General features: G+C 36.9%; 1 pseudogene across 1 annotated transcript; it reads left to right on the top strand.

The window, feature by feature from the left end:
- The first annotated feature begins 21,086 nt into the window (after positions 1-21,086).
- On the top strand, positions 21,087-23,329 carry LOC306645066 (heat shock protein HSP 90-beta-like; annotated as a pseudogene). Its single transcript has one exon. The product of its transcript is annotated as a heat shock protein HSP 90-beta-like (transcript).
- Positions 23,330-24,190: the final 861 nt, after the last annotated feature.

The raw sequence follows: 24,190 nt of genomic DNA, 5'->3' as shown, positions 1-24,190 counted from the left end.
CAGGAATGCATGAGAAAACATCACCCCAGCCAATTCACAGCTTAACGGGGGAATAAAGTATCTAGTGGTATGCCATCCAGACACCCCCTCACTGTCACAGTATCAGAGGAAAGGGGTCCAGGGTAAGAGACGAGTATGGGAAAGCTGGTGCCAATGTCTAGAAGGAAACTGATCTTTTAGCTATCTACTGAGAAGCATACCCAGGGTTCATGCATGGTAATGGGAGACATGGGAGCCATTAAGGTTGACCCTGGAACTCTTCTGGCCTGACTGGGGGAATCTGGGCCCCTGACCTTGCACATCTGGGGACATTCATTCCTCCAGTGATTGCCTCGACAGATAATACAGGACCTGGGTGGGATTTGCTTCACTGTTGTCATTCCTGTTGGTAATGTCTCCCCTTTCCACAGCAGAAATAAATTTCCTTTGTGATTCAATGTCATTCTATTTACCTCCTTTCACACCCTGGAAGCTTGCTCCCTGCAAAGCCATGACCAGTAATTCAGGCTTCCTTCTATGTTCCCTTTCCTTCCTCTTCTCCTGATCTGTTATAAAAGACAGATTTGCAAGTTGGAGAATGGCATCTAAGGACTATTCAAGGTCATATGCATATTTTTATAGTTTTTTTTTTTTTGCGGTGCTGGGGATTGAACCCAGGACCTTGTGCTTGTGAGACCAGCACTCTACCAACTGAGCTATATCCCCAGCCCATATTTTTATAGTTTTATCTGGGGCTGACTGAATAATAAATTTATCTTTTTTTAGAATTATATGGCCTTCTGTGAATTTAGGATCTTCTATGGTGTGCTTTCTCAATGCCTCCCTGAGTTTCTCCAGAAAGGTTACAGGGCTTTCCTGAGGGCCTTGATAGATTTCAGACATCTTAGAGTAATTAATAGACTTCTTGAGACCTGCAAGAACCAGAGCCTGAAAATGTCTCATTTTCCAATCATCTAATTCATCATTTGGATCCATTTAGGATTATTCCTAAGAATTGCCTGTGCCCCAGATGGATCATTAGATTGTGCCACACCCATGGAGGGTGTGGGCTGGATTAGGGATTGTGCAGATCACTTTCTGGGAGATGGAAACTTACACCCTTTGAGAAACAGGAACTGTTTTATTTTATTTTCAATAAAATGAATTTTTTTCTTATATATATTTTTATTTGTTCTTTTTAGCTACGCATGACAGTAGAATGTGTTTTGACATTATACATACATGGAGTATAACTTCCCATTCTTGTGGGTGTACATGATGTGGAGTTACACTGGTTGTATATTCATATACGAACATGGGAAAGGTATGTCCAATTAATTCTATAACTTTTCCTAGTCCCATTCCCTCTCCCTTCTCTTCATTACCCTTTGTCTAATCGAACTTCTTTTTTAAAAAAATATTTGTATAGTTGTAGAATGACACAATATCTTTGTTTATTCCTTTATTTTCAAGTGGTGCTGAGGATTGAACCCAGTGCCTCACACATTTGAGGCATTATTCTACCACTGAGCTACAGCCCCAGCCCCTAATCCAATGAACTTCTATTTTTCCCTTCCCCACCTCTATTGTATATCAGCATCTGCATTTCAGAGAGAATATTTGGCCTTTGGTTTTGGGGGGAATTGGCTTATTTCACTTAGCATGACAGTTTCCAGTTCCATCCATTTACTGGCAAACACCATAATTTCATTCTTCTTTATGGCTGAGTAATATCCCACAGGAACTATTTTTTTTTGTAGATACAGTAATGAGATCTTTTTTTTATTGTAAACAAAAGGGGTACAACTTGTTTCTCTCTTTGTACATGAAGTAGAGGCATACCATTTGTGTAATCATACATTTATATAGGGCAATGATGTTTGACTCATTCTGTTCTTTTTCCTTCCCCCCACCCCTCCCAGCCCTCTTTTCCTCTATACAGTCCCTCCTTCCTCCATTCTTGCCTCCCTCCCATCCGCCATTACGTATCATCATCCACTTATCAGCGAGATCATTCGCCCTTTGGTTTTTTGAGATTCGCTTATCTCACTTAGCATGATATTCTCCAATTTCATCCATTTGCCTGCAAATGCCAAAAATTTTATTATTCTTTATGGCTAAATAATATTCCATTATATATATATATATATATATATATATATATATATATATATATATATCACAGTTTCTTTATCCATTCATCAATTGAAGGGCATCTGGGTTGGTTCCACAATCTGGCTATTGTGAATTGAGCAGCAATGAACATTGATGTGGCTGCATCACTGTAGTATGCTGATTTTAAGTCCGTTGGGTATAGGCCAAGGAGTGGGATAGCTGGGTCAAATGGTGGTTCCATTCCAAGTTTTCTAAGGAGACACTGCTTTCCAGAGTGGCTGCACTAATTTGCAACTCCTTCAGCAATGTATGAGTGTACCTTTTTCCCCACATCCTCTCTAACACCTATTGTTGCTTGTATTCTTGATAATTGCCATTCTAGTTGGGGTGAGATGGAATCTTAGGGTGGTTTTGATTTGCATTTCTCTTATTACTAGAGATGTTGAACATTTTTTCATATATCTGTTAATTGCTTGTAGATCTTCTTCTGTGAAGTGTCTGTTCATTTCCTTAGCCTATTGGTTGATTGGGTTATTTGTATTCTTGGTGCAGAGTTTTTTGAGTTCTTTATAGATTCTGGAAATTAGTGCTCTATCTGAAGTATGCGTGACAAAGATTTTCTCCCACTCTGTAGGCTCTCTCTTCACATTACTGATAGTTTCCTTTGCTGAGAGAAAGCTTTTTAGTTTGAATCTACCCCAGTTATTGATTCTTGCTTTTATTTCTTGTGCTATGGGAGACCTGTTAAGGAAGTCTGATCCTAAGCCAACATGTTGAAGATCTGACTTACTTTTTCTTCTATAAGATGCACGGTTGATTTTCTCCTGAGTCCACCGTATTGGCCATTCAGCTCTAGGCTTCACTCTCCTCCTTAGGAGCCCCAGGTTGCTCTGCTCTGCAGAGGTTGAAGAACCCTAAGGAGAAGGACCGGCTCCTGAACACCCAGAAATGGTTCAAAATACTGGAGAGACACTGTCCTGAATGAAAGCAGAGTGCTTTAAGCAGAAAGCTTCCAGAGCTCCCAGTCTCCAGTAGCCTGATACATGAGAGGTATATGACAATGAGCTTCCAGTTTCCAGTAGGCATCTCAGGATGGAATTTTCCCTACCTAAAGATGGCAGCTTGTGTTTCCCGGATAATCCAAGATGGCCACACTGGCTTACAAGAACTGTTGACATTCAGGGATGTGGCCATTGATTTCACTGAAGAGGAGTGGAAATGCCTTCAGCCACCTCAACAAAACTTATATAGAGATGTGATGTTAGAGTATTACAGAAACTTGGTCTTCCTGGCAATAACGTCTCATAATACTGAAGAATTGTCACCAGACAAGGGCCTAAGACATATATTTCAAAAAGTGACTAATGGAAAATATGGATATTGCGACCTTCACTATTTACAACACCAGACATTATGGAGAAATTTAAATGAGAGTGAACATCAGAAATTATATTGTCAAAAATGATGCCTCATTCACCAGCAAAGAATTCACGCAGGAGAGAAGCCCTTCAAATGTACAAAATGTAGCAAAGCTTTTAATGATAAATCGAACCTTATTTACCATCAGAGAATTCATACTGGAGAGAAGCCCTACCAATGTAAAGAATGTGGCAAAGCTTTCTATTAAAGATCACACCTTACTAAACACCAGAGAACTCATACAGGAGAGGAGCCCTTCCAATGTACAACATGCAACAAAGCTTTTAATGACAAATCACACCTTATTTGCCATCAGAAAATTCATACTGGACGGAAGACCTAGCAATGTAAAGAATGTGACAAAGCTTTTACTGCAAAACCACACCTTATATGCCATCAAAGAATTCATACAGGAAAGAAGCCTTACAAATGTACAGCATGTAGCAAAGCCTTTAATGAAAAAGTTGACCTTAGTCACCACCAGGGAATTCGTACTGGAGAGAAACCCTACAAATGTAAAGAATGTGGCAAAGCTTTTAATGTAAAATCAAACTTTATTCAACACCAGGGAATTCATACGGGTGACAAGTCTTAGGAATGTTCAGATTGTGGCAAAACTTTTAATAAAAAAGTATGACTAATTCACCACCAGGGAAATCATACTGGAGAGAAACCCTACAAATGCAAAGAATGTGATGAAGCTTTTAATGGAAAAAAGTATACATTGCTCACTAACAGAGAAATCATACTGAAAAGAAATCCTACAAATAAAAAGAATATGGCAAAATTTTATTTGTCAAAAATTATTTTTAATTCTTTCCAATTAGTTATATGTGACAGTTAAAATGCATTCAGACAAATTGTACACAAATGGAGTACAAATTCTCCTTCCACAGACTGCAAGTGTTGTAGACACAAATGTAGTTTAATTACACATATATTCAGGGTAATGATGTTCAGATCATTTCACTGTCATTTCCCTCCTTAACTGATTCCTTTCCCCTCACTACCTGCTGCAAAATCCAAACACCCTTTATTCTGCCTAGCCCCCATTATGGATGAGCATTTGCCTGCCAGAGGAAACATTTGGCCTTTCATTTTTGGGTTTGACTCATTTCACTTATTGTGGTATTCTCTAGATCCATGCATTTACTAGGAAATGCCATAATTTTCTTTTTCTTTAAATATGAATAACATTCCATTGTGTGCATATGCTACCTTTTCTTTATCCATGTAATATGTTGAAGAGCATCTAGGTTGGTTTAGTTATTGTGAAATGAACCGGTATAAACAATGATGTGGTTGAGTCACTATAGTATGCTGGTTTTAAATTCTTTGTGTTTACCTTAGAAGATGGAACAATCTTCCATGTTCTTGGATAGGAAGAATTAATATTGTCAAAATGGCCATACTACCAAAAGTGCTATACAAATTCAATGCAATTCCAATTAAAATTCCAATGATGTACCTTACAGAAATAGAGCAAGCAATTATGAAATTCATCTGGAAGAATAAGAAACCCAGAATAGCTAAAGCAATCCTTAGCAGGAAGAGTGAAACAGGGGGTATTGCAATACCAGATCTTCAACTCTACTACAAAGCAATAGTAACAAAAACGGCATGGTATTGGTACCAAAATAGAAAGGTAGATCAATGGTACAGAATAGAGGACACGGACACAAACCCAAATAAATACAATTTTCTCATAGTACACAAAGGTGCCAAAAATATGCAATGGAGAAAAGATAGCCTCTTCAACAAATGGTGCTGGGAGAATTGGAAATCCATATGCAACAGAATGAAACTAAACCCATATCTCTCACCATGCACGAAACTAAACTCAAAATGGATTAAGGACCTCGGAATCAGACCAGAGACCCTGCAGATTATAGAAGAAAAAGTAGGTCCAGATCTTCAACATGTCGGCTTAGGACCAGACTTCCTTAACAGGACTCCCATAGCACAAGAAATAAAAGCAAGAATCAATAACTGGGATAGATTCAAACTAAAAAGCTTTCTCTCAGCAAAGGAAACTATCAGCAATGCAAAGAAAGAGCCTACAGAGTGGGAGAATATCTTTGCCAATCATACTTCAGATAGAGCACTAATTTCCAGAATCTATAAAGAACTCAAAAAACTCTACTCCAAGAATTCAAATAATCCGGTCGACAAATGGGCTAAGGAAATGAATAGACACTTCACAGAAGAAGATCTACAAGCAATCAACAAACATATGGAAAAATGTTCAACATCTCTAGTAATAAGAGAAATGCAAATCAAAACCACCCTAAGATTCCATCTCACCCCAATTAGAATGGCAATTATCAAGAATACGAGCAACAACAGGTGTTGGCGAGGATGTGGGGAGAAAGGTACACTCGTACATTGCTGGTGGGACTGCAAATGAGTGCAGCCACTCTGGAAAGCAGTGTGGAGATTCCTTAGAAAACTTGGAATGGACCCTCCATTTGACCCAGCTATCCCACTCCTTGGCCTATACCCAAAGGACTTAAAATCAGCATACTACAGAGATACAGCCACATCAATGTTCATTGCTGCTCAATTCACAATAGCCAGACTGTGGAACCAACCTAGATGCCCTTCAATTGATGAGTGGATAAAGAAACTGTGGTATATATATACAATGGAATATTACTCAGCCATAAAGATTGATAAAATTATGGCATTTGCAGGCAAATGGATGAAATTGGAGAATATCATGCTAAGTGAGATAAGCCAATCTCAAAAAGCCAACGGAAGAATGATATCGCTAATAAGTGGATGATGACACATAATGGGGGGAGGGAAGGGTTAGTGTTAGGGTTAGAGTTAGGGTTAGGGAGGGGGGCAAGTATGGAGGAAGGAAGCACTGTATAGAGGGAAAAGAGGGGTGGGAGGGGTGGGGGAAGGGAAAAAATAACAGAATGAATCAAACAACATTACTCTATGTAAATTTATGATTACACAAATGGTATGCCTTTACGCTATGTACAAACAGAGAAACAACATGTATCCCATTTGTTTACAATAAAATAAAAAAAAATAAATAAATTCTTTGTGTTTAAACCAAGGAGTGTGAAAACTGGGTCACATGTTTCATTCTGAATTTTCTGAGAAATCTCAATAAAATTTGCAGAATGGTTAAATCAATTTGTAGACCAAGCAGCAATGTATGAGTGTACCTTTTTCCATATATCCTTACCAAAACATATTTTTTATGTTTTATTTTTTAAAAATTCTCATTGTAATAGAGTGGAATAAAATCTTCAAGTAGTTTTGAGCTGCATGATAAGCAATTTTTCATGTTAGTTGATCATTTGTACTTTTTTTTCTGTGGAGTGTTGGTTCAGTTCATTACCCCATTTATTGATTGGGTTATTTTTGGTGTTTTTTGACTTCTTTGTATATCCCATAGATTATCACTTTATCTAAGGTGTATATGGTAAAGATTTTCTTCAATTCTGCAGGCACTCTCTCCATGTTATGGATTGTTTCCTTTGCTGAGATTTTTATTTTGAGTCCATCCTATTTATGGTTTCTTGATTCTACTTGTGCCTTTGGAGACTTGGTAAGGAGGTCAGTTTCTAAGCTGACTAGGTGGAGGTTTGGTTCAATATTTTCTTCTATTAATTGCAGGGTCTCTGTTATCGTGCCTACATCTTTAATCACCTTTGAGTTGACTTTTCCACAGCATTAGAGATAAAGTTTTGATTTCATTTTGCTATATATGAATTTCCATTTTTTCCAGCACCATTTGTTTAATAGCCTATATTTTTCTCAATGTATGTTTTTGGTGCCTTAATTTAGTATTAGAAAACCCTATTTATTTGGGTTTGTCTCTGTGTCTTCTGTACCATTGTATTACATGTCTATTTTGGTGCAAATGCCATGCCATTTTTGTTACCATTACTCTCTAGGTCTGCATTTTGATCCCTCCTGCTTTACTCTTCTTGGTATGTATCACTTTGGCTATTCTGGGTCTCTTGCTTTGCAAATAAATTTCATGATTGCTTTTTCTAGTTCTGTGAAGATTGTCATTGGTATTTTAGTAGGAATCAAATTAAATCTGTAACAGTCTTGGTAGTATGATCACTTTAACAATATTCTGCCTTTTCTAGAGCATGGGAGATCTTTCCATCTTCTAAGGATTTCCTCCATTTTCTTATTTAGGATTCTGTAGTTTCCATTGTAGAGGTCTAAACCCTCTTTCATTAGGTTGATTCCCAATATTTTTTTACAGTTATTTTGAGTGGACTAGTTTTAATAATTTCTCCTTCAGTTGATTCATCACTGATGCATAGAAATGCATTTGATTTATGGTATTGATTTTATATCCTGCTATTTTTCTGAATTTCTTTATTAGGTGTAGAAATTTTCTGATGGAGCTTTTAGGTCTTTTAAATGTTGAATTGTGACTTTGCAAAATACTGATATGTTAAATTATTATTTTCATGTTCATATCCCTTTAATTTCTTTCATCTGTCCAATTGCTCTGGCTAGAATTTCGAGGAGTATGTAAAAAAAAAGTGGTGAAAGAAGGCATTCATGTCCTCTTCCAGTTTTTATGGGGAAGGTTCATTTTCTCTCTGTTTAGAAAGATGTTATCCTTTGACTTAGCATAGAAGACTTTCACAATATTGAGCTATGTTCCCACTATCCCTTGTCCTTCTAGTGTTTTAAACATGAATGGATCTGCATTTTGTCAAATGCATTTTCTCCATCTCTTGAGATTGAACATATGATTCTCATCTTTAAGTCTATTGAAGTGATGAATTATGTTTATTGATTTCCATATGTTGAACTAACCTTGCATCTCTGAGAGAAACCCCATTGGATTGTGGTGCACAATATTTTTAATGTGTTTTTGTATGTGATTTGACATAAATTTTTAAAGAATTTTTGAGTCTGGTTCATCAGGGATATTGATCTGAAGTTTTCACCCCTTCATGTATATTTGTCTTTTTTTTTTTTTTTTTTTTGTATCAAAGCGATATACATAGAATGAGTTAGGAAGGGTTCTCTTCTTTTCTGTTTAATGGTATAATTTGAGGTGTATTGGTGTTAATTATTCTTTGAAGGCATTGTGGAACTCAGCCTGAAATCCATCTCTGGTATGTGGCTTCACTTGGTTGGTAGACTTTTGATAGTTTCTTCAATTTTATCATTTTTTATTGGACTGTTTACATTGTGCATGTCCTCTTGATTCAGTTTGGGTAGTTTATTTGTCTCTAGAAATTTGTCAAGGTCTTCAGGATTTACTATTTCATTGAAGTATACATTTTCAAAATAATTTTATTTTCTTCTGTACTTCAGTAGTGTCCATCATGATATACCTTTACATCATAATTTTAGTAATTTGTGTTTTATCTCTCTTTTACTTCAATGTGTAGCTAAGGGTTTATCAATTCATTTTCTCAAAGATGCAACTTTTAATTTTCTCAATCTTTTCAATTGTTTCTTTTGTTTCAATATCATTGATTTCAGCTCTGGTTTTAATTACTTCCTGTCTTCTACTACTTTTGGTATTGATTTGTTGTTCTTTTTCTAGTGATTTGAGATGTAAAGTTAGGCCATTTATTAGTTGACCTTTAATTCTTTTAATGAATGAGCTCAATGCAGTGATATTTACTTTTAGGCCTACTTTTATAGTGTCCCAGACATTTTGATATGTTTCATAGGTGTTGTCACTTACCTGTAAGTACATTTTTAATTTTCTCCTGGATTTCTATTGTTATTTAGGTGCCAGGTGTTGGAGTAGCTTTATTATGGATTTCTAGTTTCAGTCTATTATGAACTGATAGAATGCAGGGTAGTATTTCTATTATTTGTATTGGCTAATTATTTCCTTGTTTTGTAACCTATGATCTGTTTTAGAAAAGAATCCACGTGCTGCTGAGAAGATTGTGTATTTGCTTGATGATGAATAAAATATTCTATATATATATATAAAAAAAAAGATGCAGGGTCTCTAGTCTGATTCCAAGGTCCTTGATCCATTTTGAGTTGAGTTTTGTACAGGGTGAAAGACAGGGATTTAGTTTCATTCTACTGCATATGAATTTCCAGTTTTCCCAGCACCATTTGTTGAAGATGCTATCTTTTCTCCATTGCGTGTTTTTGGCACCTTTGTCTAGTATGAGAAAATGGTATTTATTTGTATTTGTTTCTGTGTCCTCTATTCCACAGGAACTATTTTATAGCATGTTGTCCTGGCATGGTCCTCGTACTTCCCTCTTATCAACCTTTACTTTCCTTTTCTTATTCTCCATGGTCTAGCCTTTTCTATCTCATTAGTGTTGTTAAATCCAGGGGCAATAGAAAATGAGATAATGATAGGTGGCTGGCCAGGGATTGGGAAAGATATGACTGTGATAGGTCCCCTTGGGAAAAAACAACTATGTTAGTGAAGAAAATTGAAATCTGTTGCCAATTTAAAGTTGTTTTCTTTTCTGTGTAGTAATTCCCTTTTATTATCCCCCAACTGAGCAATCATATGCTTATAAGCCATGGTATTGCATTTGTAAGGAATGAAGGAAGAAGGTTATGTCTACCCTTTAGAGAGTTCAATCCCCAGCACCACAAAAAACTTTTACAGAGTTAAAATTGTAAAACTTTCAGAAGAGAATATAAAGGGTAAATCCTCCTGACCTTTCATTTGGTAATGGATTTTTAGATATGAGTAACAATAAAAGTAGATAAGTCAGACTTCATTAAAATTAGAATATTTGTAATTCAAGGACACTATCAAGAAAGTGAAAAACAGCCTACAGAATGAGACAAAATATTTATAAATCATATATCTGATAACACAACAAATATTGAACTCTTAAAACCAAAGAAATAGATAACTCAATTTTAAAATGAATGATGGACTTGAATATAAATTTCTCTAAAGATATAAAAATGGCCAACAAACACATGAAAAGATATTTAATGTCACTGGGAAAATGCAAATCAAAACCACAAAGAAATACCACTTTGCAGCCACTAGGATGGCCATAATTTTTTTTAAAAGAAAGAAAAGATTAAGTGTTGTTGAGGATGTGGGGAATATGGAACCCTTACATACTCTAGTGAAAAATGTAAAATGATGCAGGCACTGATGTTTCTCAAAAACTCACAATAGAATTATTGTATGACTCAGCAATTCCACCCCTAAGTGTATATCCAAAAGAATTGAAAATAGGTATTCAAATTAAAATTTGTATATGCAACACAGTAGCACCATTTGTAATAGCCATATTGTTAAATTGACCAAAAAGCTCATTAACTGATGAATGAATGAACAGAATGTTGTACGTCCATATAATGGAATATTATTCAGACATAAAAAAGAATGAAGTGCTGATATTTGCTATGACATGGATAATATGAAAACATGCTGGGTGAAGGAAGTTAGACTCCCTCCTTAAAAAAAAAAAAAAAGGTCATTTTTAAGATTTCATTTATATGAGGTATCCAGAATAGGTCAGTTTGTAGGGATAGAAAGCAATTTAATGATTCCAAGGGCTGGCATAGAAAGGGCTGCTTTATACATGTGGAATTTCCTTTTGGGATGATAAAAAATATTTGGAATTTGATAGAAGCAATATTTGCACAATTGTAAATGTATTAAATGCCACTGAATTGTAGGCTTTAAAATGGTTAATTCCATGTCATGTGAATTTTACCTCACTTTCAAAAAATTAAGTTTTTAACTGAGTAATTTTGGGGGTGGGAGTGGAGTCCTACTATGTTGCCCAAGCTGGTCTTGAAATCCTGGGTTCAAGTAATCCTCCTGCCTAAGCCTTCCAAGTAACTGGGACTATAGGTGCATACACCTATGCCAGGCTTATTAAGATTAATAGTCTTTAAAAGACTATTTCAAACAAGTCACGTTCTTCAACCACAAGGCAATTAAGCTAGTCATTACAATAAAAAGATTACCTTAAAACACCATTAGTTTGAAGAACTCAGATCAGGGAAGAAGTCAAAGTTCTTTAAGACAATTAGACAAAGATGGTTATTTCATAAGAAGTTTCATAAGCTTATTTTATAAGGTTATAATCAAGACCAAAAATATCAGTACTTCTCAGAAAGACCAGACCAGCTAGTTTGGAAGAAAGAAGACATTTTCTCAGTGATAAGTCATGTCCTTCCATGGAAAGGAACTGAGCTGGAGTTGAAGTACCATCATGCCCTTCCTCACCCTTTCAAAGGGATTCATACTCTTTCACAGTGGATTCTGAGCAGAAGCCAGAGCAGATCCCCTAGTGACAGCCAGAATCTCAGATGGTAGGTTGCAAGACTCTGAATGAACTGGGGTTGGAGTCCACATTTACAGTGGGGAAGGGAGGGTGATATGTCTTGAAGAAAGGAACAAGCATGCCAGGTAGTGATGCACGGAGAGAATTCTGTGAAGGGGATATGATTGGATTGAGAAGAAAGGGGAGAGGAAAAGGAACAGAGGGAGGAAGGGGAGACATTCTTAAAGTGTCTGCCTTCTTCACAAAATATCAATAGGGCATTACAAAGCCCCTGGTCCAATTCTGAAAATTTTTACTTTGCTCTTTTTAAAAATATGCTTGCTTAAACCTTTCAGAAATATAAGTAGTAAAACCTGTTAGAGGTTTACTTACTACCATACAATATGTAAAGATAAAAGAGATAGCTTCTGGAGAGGGTAACCTGCTAGTGTCCCTCATTCCCTCTATTCGTGATCACTGGGCAGATTTAAACATACTGAATTGTGGATTTGGGTCAAGAGAAGCACTGACCAGCAGACTACTTATCCAGGGAGATCATTAAGCTAATATTTAATTTTCCTCCCAACCTCTTTGTTAGTTTGCCCTTTCCTTTGGCAAGAAATGTGGCCAGGAAGGAAAGTACTGCTTGTGTAATGAGTGGTGTCAAGATTTAGAACTGTGGAATTTCTTGATAAGCCTGGAATTTGTTTTTGTGGAAATAAATGACAAAGGTCAAGTTCCCTCTCAGTTCTTCCGGGAGAGATAATCCATGTATCCCACTAATTCAGAAATAGGACATACTTGATGCCAGATGCCCTATTTCTCCTACAGTTAGATCTCAGACAGCTTGGAGCAGAGTTTCTCCACCTGACAAACTTGATTTGGCTCCTTGGTTCTCAAACTTTTCCTAGTAGCAGAATCCTTTTCTCAAATAAAATCTTAACACAGTATTCATACATGTCAATATTTAGATATAGAGCACCTGCAGTTGAAGATGAAGCTGAAGGAAGATCATTATTGCTTAAATTCATCTAATCATGGGAGGCCCCAAGACTCCAGGGTTCTGCATAAGAGATTTGGAAAGCACCAATCTACAGACATATCCTGCCATGTTTCATATCCAAGAAACGTGCATGTTCTAAGAAAGATGACAGCCTTCAGTATTTTGTTACCAGAAAGTTACAACAGGTGCATAACAGAGACCCAAGAGAGAATATACAGGCTAGATGATACCAAAAGGATTCCTCCTTGGAGTGTGGCTGGGCTGAGTATGATGAGAAATGAAGGTTTGTGGTCTGACTTTGGGCACAGCTTTTGTGCCAGCCTGTGCATGTTTCTTTCATCCTGATCTGTCCTTAGGGAAGTTATGTTGAGCACTTTCATCCTCACAATGAGACGCACTCTACTGTTTCCCTACTTGATTTGTTTGTCCATTCCACCCTGCTCTTGATTGTTTGCTCATCCCATCCCCCATGCAGAGTTATTTCCTACTTCCCTGACTCAGGATCATATTCCATTTTGCCTTGTAACCAAGGCTCTATTGTTTGACAGATTGACCTGTGAGTACCACCTTAATGTAAGTGATGTTTTATACAGTCTTCAAATATCCTTATTTTCAATAACTAGGTAAGTAGTTTTATCTTTGTGGTTTACAAAGTCAGGGAGAGTGGTTTAGGCAGAAGCTATACTTAAGCAGGTGCTAAGCTACCTTGCAATCAGTGGTTGCTTTCATTTAGTTCCAGTAATCCTAGGAGTGTGCCTCCCAAGGCTCACTATTTCCTCCATCTCCTAAAAACAAAATAGAAAGCGTTACTTTTTCTATTGTTGCCATAGTAAATTACTACCAACCCAGTGGGTGAAAAAACAAATTTGTTATCTGAACATTTCTAAAGGCCATAAGTCCCACACCAGGTTCATGAGACTCAGATCAAACTATTGGTAGGGCTGCAATTCTCTCAAGGATGTGCTGCTTCCTGTGACCAAGAGTCTTAAAGAAGGAGTAGGGGCTGAGCCCAGAGGGCATAAGCTATAGGAAGATACTATCAGGCAGCAGTTACAGATCCAATACACGGAATATGCCAACCTACAGAGACCTGGTAAGGAGGAAGGCCAGGAAAAAAATGTTCTAACCTCAATCTTACCTGGTACGTCCCAGAGTGACTGACTCTTCAGCTGGGATCCCTGGATGAGAAGACAGACATGTGAAGCAGACCTGCTGTGTCCCCGGACCTGCAGCCAAACCACAGAGCCACAGATATGTCATCTACCCTGACCCCTTGCATAACATAAGACAGAAATAAATATTTATTCTAATAATCGGAGGCTATTGTTTATGCAACGCAGCTCAGTACAAGCTCACTAAATCCCACCATCTTGCCCAGGGGCAGGTTTTCCTGGTGGGGAAAGTTTCTGTGTATATAGAACAGAGTTGAAGAAGGTGAAGAGTAGGCCTGGAAGAGCACGAAGAAGGCACTCATTGCAAAGTCCAAGGGTTTGCTTTCTAAGGCTACTGTCCTCAGCAGGCATGTTTCTCTGAGGGCCAGAAATCTAGCTTGAATACAAGCTGATGGCATAATCCTTGAGTCACTGGTATCCTCCACGGGATAAACATCTGATGGAATAAACATCTGATGGTGGCTCCTTTTTTTCAATGTTCTCTGTTCCCAGCGTCTGATCATAGGAAATGAAATAAAGACGTAGGTGACAGACCAGTGGAACAGAATAGAAGACACAGACACATTCTTTTTTTTTTTTTTTTTTTGGGGGGGTGCTGGGGATCAAATACAGGGCCTTATTCTTGTACTCCACCAACTGAGCTATCTCCCCAGCTCGAAGACACAGAGACAAACCCACACAAGTACAATCATCTCATCCTTGACAAAGGTGCCAAAAACATACATTGGCTAAAAGACAATCTTTCTAACAAATGGTGCTGGGAAAACCGGTTATACTCATATAGAAGAATGAGACTAGATCCTTATCTCTCACTCTCTACAAAAGTCAACTCAAAATGGATCAAAGACCAAGAAATTTGATCAGAAAATATGCAATTCCTAGGAGAAAACGTAGGGTCACCACTCAGCATATAGGCACAGGCAACAGTTTACTAAATAGGACCCCTAAAACTGAGAAAATAATGCTAACAGTTAATAAATGGAACAGATTCAAGTTAAAAAGCTTCTGCACAACAAAGGAAACAGTTAAGAATGTGAAGAAAGACCCCATAGAATAGGAGAAAATCTTGGCTAGCTTCTCTTCTGACAGAGGATTAATATCCAGAATATAAAGAACTAAAAAAAACCTTAACATAACCCCCCCAAATAACCCAGTTAATACATGGGCAAATGAACTAGATACTTCTCAAAAGAATAAATACAAATGGCCAGGAAATATATGAAAAAATGCTCAGCATCATTAGCAACTAGGGAAATGCAAACAAAAAATACACTGAGATTTTTGTCTCATTTCCGTCAGAATGGCAACCATCTAGAATACAAACAGTAACAAATGCTGGAGTGGATGTGGCTAGAAAGGAACACTCTTACCATCCATAGGTTTGTAAATTAGTACAACCACTATGGAAATGTGTGGAGGTTTCTCAAAAGACTAGGAATGGAACTACCATGAAACCCAGCTATACCACTCCTTGGTATTTATCCTAAAGAATTAAAGTCATTATACTATAGCAATACATGCACACCCATGTTTGTAACAGTATAACTCAAAATACCAAACTATGAAACTAGCCTAGGTGTCCATCAGTGAGTGAATAGGTAAAGAAAATGTGATATATACACAATGGAGTTTTATTTAGTCATAAAGAAAAATGAAATTATGTCATTTGCAGGAAAATGAGTGGAACTTGAGAATATTAAGTAAAATAAAGTCAAGGTCAAGGGCCAAATATTTTCTCTCATATGTGGACGAAAGCTGGGGGGAACCTCATGAAAATCGAAGGGAGATTAGTAGAGGAAAGGCACCAGGGGAGGGAAAAGGGGATATTCTGGGGAATGATATTGGCCAAATTATAGTGGTATATTGTGTGTATGCACAGATAGACAACAAATTCTACCATTATGTACAATTAAAATGCACCCATAAAAAAAGGAGGAAAAAATGTAGGTGTTGATTCCAGTGGACATGGAAATATTTATTTCTGATTTAAGTAGTTTCACAGGATTATATTACACAATTTCTCTCTTACTTTACTATACCATACAAGATTCTCTGAGATTAATATATTTAAAAATTTAATTTGACAGGCATTTTTTTTCCAATTGTCAAAATATTTGTTGATTTGAGTGTGGTCTAACTTGAATAATGTGTCTACTCAGGTAGCTACTATAAATGTTCTGTGTCGAGTCTCTAGCCCTTGGAGTCCTCATTCTCCTCTATTTCTACAGAATCCAAGACTACTTCAAGGCCTCTTAAGTGGCAAACAATAGAAGCCAAAACCCAGGGTCTAATCAAATTAAAAGATCTGAAATTAACCCTGAAACCCTGCATTAGGAATCACTTATTTTTTCTCCTAATTTTCTCTTTTTTTAAAAAAAAAAGTTTTATTGTATATTTTAAGGTAATACAACATGTAGTTATTGGATACACATAGATAGTAAAAAGGTTACTATAATGAAGCAAATTAACATATACATTATCTCACATTGTTATCCTTTTTGTTTTGTTTTTATGGCAAGAGCAGCTAAAATCAACTCATCTAGCAGGAATACCCTATACAGTATAGTTTTAATACCTATAACTTTCATGTTGCATGTAAGATCTCTAGACCTGTTTATCCCATATGTCTTCTACTTGGTATCATTTGACTTATATCTAACTATTTCCTTCCCCACCTTCTTCTGGTAATTACTGTTGTGTTCTTTACCTCTGTATATTTGATTTTTCAAAAAAGATCCACCATATAAGTGAGATCATGTAGTCTATTTCTTTCTCTGGGTCTGGCCTGTTTCACTTAGCATAATGTCCTCCAGGCATCCTTGTTGTGGCAAATGACAAAATCTTACTCTTTTTAGGGCTGAAACATATTCCATTGTACATATGTATCATAGTTTCTATACACATTTATCTACAGATATATACTTATGGATAATGCTGCAATGAACAAGGGAGTACAGATCTCTTTATGAGGTGGTTTACACCCAGAAGAGGGATTACTGGGTCATATGCTAGTCCTATTTTTAATTACTTTGGAAACCTTCATATTGTTTTACATAATGACTATACCAATCCCAGTCCCACCAACAGGGTACAAGAGGGTCCTTTTCTCTGCATCCTTGCCAACATTTATTATCTTTTGACTTTTTGAAAATAGTCATCTTAACAGAGATGTGGTAATACCTTGTAGTGGTTTTGATTTGCATTTACTTGATGATCAATGATGTTGAGCATATTAGAGTTCATATAACTCAGTGGTAGAAAAGCCACCAATTTTCAAAGCAGGCATAAGACCCAAGTAGACATATCTCCTCTAATTTTCTCTTGACTTAAACTGCTATTGGTATAATATGACCTCATAAAGAGACTCAACAATGGAATTGTGGAAAATGCAGACTCACAGTTATGATCTCCTGCAAGATATTTTAGCAAATAAATGTACTGGCTTTTAAGTCATTATGTTATAGGGAATGGGCATTTCTACTCCCATTGGTGCTTCAATGAAGTCCAGTGTTTGGTTTCCTTTTCAACTATAATCTGTAAGTTCCTTGATGAACTTGATAATACTCATATTTGTATTCTCCAAGTTAAGCACTGTTTTTTATATCTCTCCTCCCCATTGCCTAGTTTCTTATGGATTAATTGAATCCATTTTAGAATTCCATTTTAATTTATAGATTGGATTTTTCAGTGCTCTTTTTGCAATCTTAGTAGTTTTTCTAGGGATAGCAATACATATCTCTAACTTTTCACAGTCTACTTTAAGGTGAAATTGTACTACTTCATATAAAATGTGAAAATCTTGCAAGTATTATAGGTCCATATACCATTCCTTTATGCTATAATTGTCTATGCATTAATCTACATATATTATAAGACCTACAAGGACTTTTAATAGTTTTTGCTTAAAATGCTTACATAAATTTTAAAGAAAGCAAGGGGGAAATGGCCTTATAGTTACACATGTAATCATCATTTACAATCATTTACAATGGTTTTTCATTCTTTTCTGGAGATCTGAATTTGAATTTCCACTTGGTTTTATTTTTCTTCAAAGTAGAAGAGCCTACTTCCTATGTTGTTGTTGTTGTTGTTGTTGCTTTGTTCTGCAGATTTGGTCATGATGAATTAAAGCCCTAAGTTTTATTTTATCTGAAAATCTTATTTCACCTTTATTTGTGAAAGATTATTTTCTGAATATGGAATTCTGAGTTGATAGATTTTTCCTACAGTACTTTAAAGATATTGTTTTACTATATTTTGACTCCACTGCCTCTTTTGAGAAAGCAGACATCGTTTAAATTGTCGTTTCTCTGTATGCAATGTGTCTTTTCTCCTACTTCAAATATCTACCTTTTGTAGTTTGACTATGATGTAAATAGGAGTGTTTTTTTCATAATATATATCTTTGGCTAACTTTAGGAAATTTTGGCCGTTTTTCTTTCCTTCTTAACTCCTTTTCAGCTTCAATTACATATATATTAGAAATTTTGATAATGTTTCATAGTTCCATAAGATTCTGTTAATTTAAAAAATGATTTTTGTGTGTTCTTCAAATCCAATAATTTCTATGGATCTATTTTCAAGTTAATTACTTCTTTTTTACATTTATTGTTATTGTAAACAAATGGGACACATCTTGTTTCTCTGTTTGTACATGAAGTAGAGGCATACTATTTGTGTAATCATACATTTCAAGTTAATTACTTCTTTCTTATGTCATTCCATTCGTTTTTAAGTTGAATTTTTAATTTCAGCTGTTTTGTCTTTCAGTTCTAGAATTTCCATTGGGGTTTTAAAATTTTTTTCATTTCTGCTGCTGAAATATCTTATATTTTGATTAATTTTGAGCACATTTCCCCTTTATCACTGAATATAGTTTTAACATAAGCATTAAAATATCACAGGTGTGGTGGTGCATGCCTATGCTATCAGCTACTTGGAAGACTAAGGCAGGAAAATCACTTGAGCTCACATGCTAGACCATCTCTGTATCCCTGAGCTACATCCCTGGACTTTTTAATTTTATTTGGAGATAGAGTCTTTCTTGGTAAGTTATCCAGGCTGACCTTGAACTTGCAATGTTCCTACCTCAGCTTCCACAGTCACTGGGATTACATGTACCACAGCAACCAGAAGACTATGCTATGGGTTTTCCATCAGAGCTTTAGCCACATGGCTAAAAGCACACTCACAAAGTGGGAAATTGACCTTTGTTCTCTTCTGCCAAATGTTGACTTCCCTCAATAACTATCTGTTTTTGTTCACTATTTGGTACCTTCAGATATTTGTTTCTTATAGTTTTTGCAGACTTCATAGTTATCTGCAGGAAAGTTGGTTTGGCAATTGACCTATTGGTAGTGGTTTTTTCCTTTCCTTTGCTACTGTTTTGTTAATATTCTTACTGTAAAATAAAACACATTTGCAGAAAACTACCTCAACTAAATGTATAGTCTAATGAATCATAGAGCACATATCCTTATCACCACAATCCCAAATTAGGAAAACCGTTGCCACCTCAGAAGCCCTTTCCACATGTCCCACCCTAACAGCCCTGTCACTCCTACTATAAACCGCCATCTTGACCTTCACAGCAGCTGTACTCAACTGTACATCTCCAGACACCATATTTTAGCCATGTTTTAAAATATTTTTTATGTTTTGTTTTCCCCACATTTTCTTTACGGTTAATTCCTTGATGAATTTTGAATGTTTAATCTGTAGTGCCTCACCCTCACTTTTGCTATCACTCTTTAATGTATTGTGTCATTGGCCAATTGATTTTTTTATCATCTTACTTTTCATATGTAAGCTGCATGAATACAAGGTTTTTTTGTATGTTTTATTCACTATTTTATCTCCAAGCTCAGAGTAGTGCCACAGAGGAACCACTTAATAACTATTTGTTGAATATTTAAGCAGGCATGATTTCTGCATTTTGTTACTTTCTCGCCTCATATTCTTAATAATGAAATATTGTGATATTCAAAGATCTGAAAATTATTCTGGAAACACTGCTATCTGTGTATATTAATTAATGAAAATGTTTCTTCTATGGGAAAATGACAAGTTGTAAAAAGTCTTTGTTTCTCTTTTATAATTTAAAGTATTCGTTGAATCAAAAAATATTTACTGAACACCTATGAAGTGCCAAATACAGCATTAAAAATGGCAGAAAGCCCCTCCAACACTGGATACCTCATAATCTAGTGAGGGAGAAAAAAACTATAACCAAAAAACTGAATATATAATATAATACCAGGTTGTGGTAAATCCAATGAAGAAAATAAAGGTGGATAAGAGCACAAAATGGCAGATTTACTATGTTATAAAGGGGATCAAAATGTTATATGTATATGCAAATATGACACAAACACACCAGAGAAAGTTCGATTGGGGAAGTCTTTTTTGGTAACGTTTGTGCAGAAATCTAATGCATGACAGGAAAACTATTGGGAGAAAAGCTTCAGGAAGAAAGATGTTGAGATCTTGAGGCAGGCTCATCCTTGTCCAAGGAAGAAGAATGAATGAGTATGTCTAAGACCAGCACATGAGGAGTAGAAGATAAATAAAGTAGGTCAGACAGGTCACATAGGGCCTTGTAGGCCATGGATTTGATTTTATGCATGATGGAGATGTATTGGAAAATCTTTGGTAGTCAATTGACATTATGTGACATGTTTTAAAATTTATTTTGGCTGAAAAATAAATTTTTCAAGAAAAAAGACTTGATAGAATGGGCTAGAGTTTTTTGTTGTTGTTGTTGTTGTTTGTTTTTTAAGGAGTTCAATTAGAAGACTATTACAGTAATCTAGGCAAGTAATGATAATGGCTTAGACCAAGATGTAGCAGCACTTTCACTTGAATCATATTTTGAAGGTGAAAACAGCAGAATTTCTAATAATTTGCAGAAGTGCGAGAGAAACTTAGGCCTAAGTGAACCCCCCGATGGGGAGGTGAGGTGGCATTTACTGAGATTGGTATAATTAGGTAGAGAGAAAGTTGTGTGAGGGAAGAGAATCAAGAGTTTATTTGGGCAGCATTAAATGTAATTTATCTCCTAGACATATTTGAGTGGAGATGCAAGTGTGCTGTTCCATGTGTAAGTTTGGAGTCTGGCATCTATGTGCTTTAAAAAAAAAATTGCTTTAGCTCTTGAGTCACCCCCATGCAGCCTAGGTGTCATGAGCGAGTAGCACACTGTTTGGGCCCACCCTACTCTAATACTCACAGCCCTTTCTCCTCAAGATGCCTGAGGAAGTGTACCATGGAGAGGAGGAGGTGGAGACCTTTGCCTTTCAGGCAGAAATTGCCCAACTCATATCTCTCATCATCACTACCTTCTTTTCCAACAAAGAAATTTTCCTTCAGGAATTGATCTCTAATGCTTCCTAAGCCTTGGACAAGATTCCCTATGAGAGTCTGACAGACCTTTCCACATTGGACAGTGGTAAAGAGCTGAAAATTGACATCATTCCCAACCCTCAGGCTTTGGTGAACACAGGCATTGGCACGACCACGGCTGATCTCATAAACAACTTGGGAACCATTGCCAAGTCTGGTACTAAAGCAATTATGGAGGCTCTTCAAGCTGGTGCAGACATATCCATGATTGAACAATTTGATGTTGGATTTTATTCTACCTATCTGGTAGCAGAGAAAGTGGTTGTGATCACAAAGCACAATGATGATGAACTGTATGCCTGGGAGTCTTCTGCTGGGGGATCCTTCACTGTACGGGCTGATCATGGTGAGCCCATTGGCTGGGGTACTAAAGTCATTCTCCACCTCAAAGAAGACCAGACAGAGTACTTAGAGGAAAGATGGATCAAAGAAGTGGTGAAGAAGCACTCACAGTTTATAGGCTATCCAATTACCCTTTATTTGTAGACGGAACAAGAGAAGGAAATCAGTGATGATGAGGCAGAGGAAGAGAAAGGTGAGAAAGAAGAGGAAGATAAGGATGATGAGGAGAGACTCAAGATTGAAGATGTAAGCTTAGATGAAGAAGATGACACTGGTAAGGATAAGAAAAGAAAACAAAGAAGATCAAGGAGAAATATATTGATCTTGAAGAACAGAACAAGACCAAGCCCATTTGGACCAGAAACTCTGATGACATTACTCATGAAGAATATGAAGAATTCTACAAGAGCTTCATCAGTGACTGGGAAGACCACCTGGCAGTCAGGCACTTCTCTGTAGAAGGTAGTTGGAATTCAGGGCATTGCTGTTCATCACTCGGTGGGCTCCCTTTGACCTCTTTGAGAACAACAAGAAGAACAACATCAAACTCTGTGTCCCTTATGTGTTCATTATGGACAGCTGTGATGAGCTGATACAGAGTATCTCAACTTTATTTGTGGCATTGTTGACTCTGAGGACCTGCCCCTGAATATCTTCCAAGAAATGCTTCAGCAGAGCAAAATCTTTAAAGTCATCCACAAAACCATTGTAAAGAAGTGCCTTTAGCTCGTTTCTGAGTTGGCAGAAGACAAGGAGAACTACAAAAAATTCTATGAGGCATTTTCTAAAAATCTTAAGCTTGGGATCCATGAAGATTCTATTAATCAGTGATGCCTTTCTGAGCTGCTGCACTATCACACCTCTCAGCCTGGAGATGAGATGACTTCTCTGTCAGAGTACATCTTTCACATTAAGGAGACACAGAAGTCCATCTGTTACATTACTAGTGAAAGCAAAGAGCAGGTGGCCAACTCTGCTTTTGTGGAGTGTGTGCTGAAGAAGGGCTTTGAAGTGGTATACATGACTGAGCCTATTAATGAGTACTGTGTGCAGCAACTCAAGGAGTTTGATGGGAAGAACCTGGTCTCTGTGATCAAGGAAGGCCTGGAGCTACCTAAAGATGAGGAGGAAAAAAAGAAAATGGAGGAGAGAAAGGCAAAATTTGAGAACATTTGCAAGCTCATGAAGGAAATCTTGGATAAAAAGGTTGAGAAGGTGACAATCTCCAATAGGTTTGTGTCTTCACCTGCTGCTTTGTTACCAGCACCTATGACTGGACAGACAACATGGACCAGATCATGAAGGCCCAGGCACTTCTAGACAACTCTACAATGGGCTACATGATGGCCAAAAAGCACCTGGAGATCAACCCTGACCACCCCATTGTGGAGACACTGTGGCAAAAGGCAGAGGCAGACAAAAATGACAAGGCTTTCAAGGACTTGGTGGTGCTGCTATTTGAAACTTCACTGCTCTCTTCTGGCTTCTTCCTTGAGGACCCCCAGACCCACTCCAATCACACCTACCACATGATAAAGTTAGGCTTAGGCATTGAAGAAGATGAAGTGACAGCAGAGGAATGCAGCAATGCTATTCCTGATGAGATATCCCTTCTTAAGGGTGATGAGGATGCATCTTGTATGGAAGAAGTAGATTAGGAATTGCCACTAAGAAATCTGCCCTCTGTGTAGTTTCCCCACGGCTCCTTCAGTAGCCTTGAATGGCCCTTTCCCACCTGGCTTCCTCTGCTGATTGATGTTCTAGTGGTTTTTCTCCTGTCTTTGGTGTTTAAGACAGGAAACAGGGCCTTCAAGTCCCCATTCTCTACCTAGTTTGGCAGCAGGGTTGGATGTTGTATTGTGTTTTTTGTTGTGTTCTAAAATTAAAGTATGCAAAATAAAGAAGATGCAGTTTTATACGAAAATTGTTTTAATTAGTTATACATGACAGTAGAATGCACTGTGATATAATGGAGTATAATTTCTCATTCTTCTAGTTATAGATGATGTAGAATACCACTGGTCCTATAGTTATATATGTACATGGGATAATAATGTCTGATTCATTCTACCGTCCTTCCTATCCCATGTCCTCTCCCCTCCCTTCATTTCCCTCTACCTATTCTAAAGTAAAAAGCTATATGTACTTATTATTCAGTGCAAAGTTATGGAACTTGATAAAGATAGGGAGGAATGAACACTGAGAAGAGCAGAGATTGAAAGACCAATCCCTGAAGCATTCCAACATCAAGATAGTAGAAAGTGTTGGAGAATTCAGCTAAATTGAAAAGGAGGTATTAATGAAGTAAGAATAAAGCCAGGAAAATGTGATGTTTTGGAGGCTAAATGTAGAAAGTGTTTCAAGAGTTTCAGTGGTACCAAACTTGTCAGGAGTTAGAAAATAACTAAACGCTGCTCATTGGTTCTGGAAATTTGAAGATGATGATTACCCTGGCAAGAGCTGTTTTAGCAGAAGGGTTGAAACAAAAGCCCTCATGAGAGCAGAACAGGATAAACACAAACATAATGAGAATA

The sequence above is a fragment of the Sciurus vulgaris genome, assembly GCF_902686455.1.
Source record: "Sciurus vulgaris genome assembly, chromosome: 15".
Classification (NCBI taxonomy): domain Eukaryota; kingdom Metazoa; phylum Chordata; class Mammalia; order Rodentia; family Sciuridae; genus Sciurus; species Sciurus vulgaris.
The sequence above is the reverse complement of the archived record's forward strand: the minus strand, read 5'-3'. Positions and strand labels throughout refer to the sequence as shown.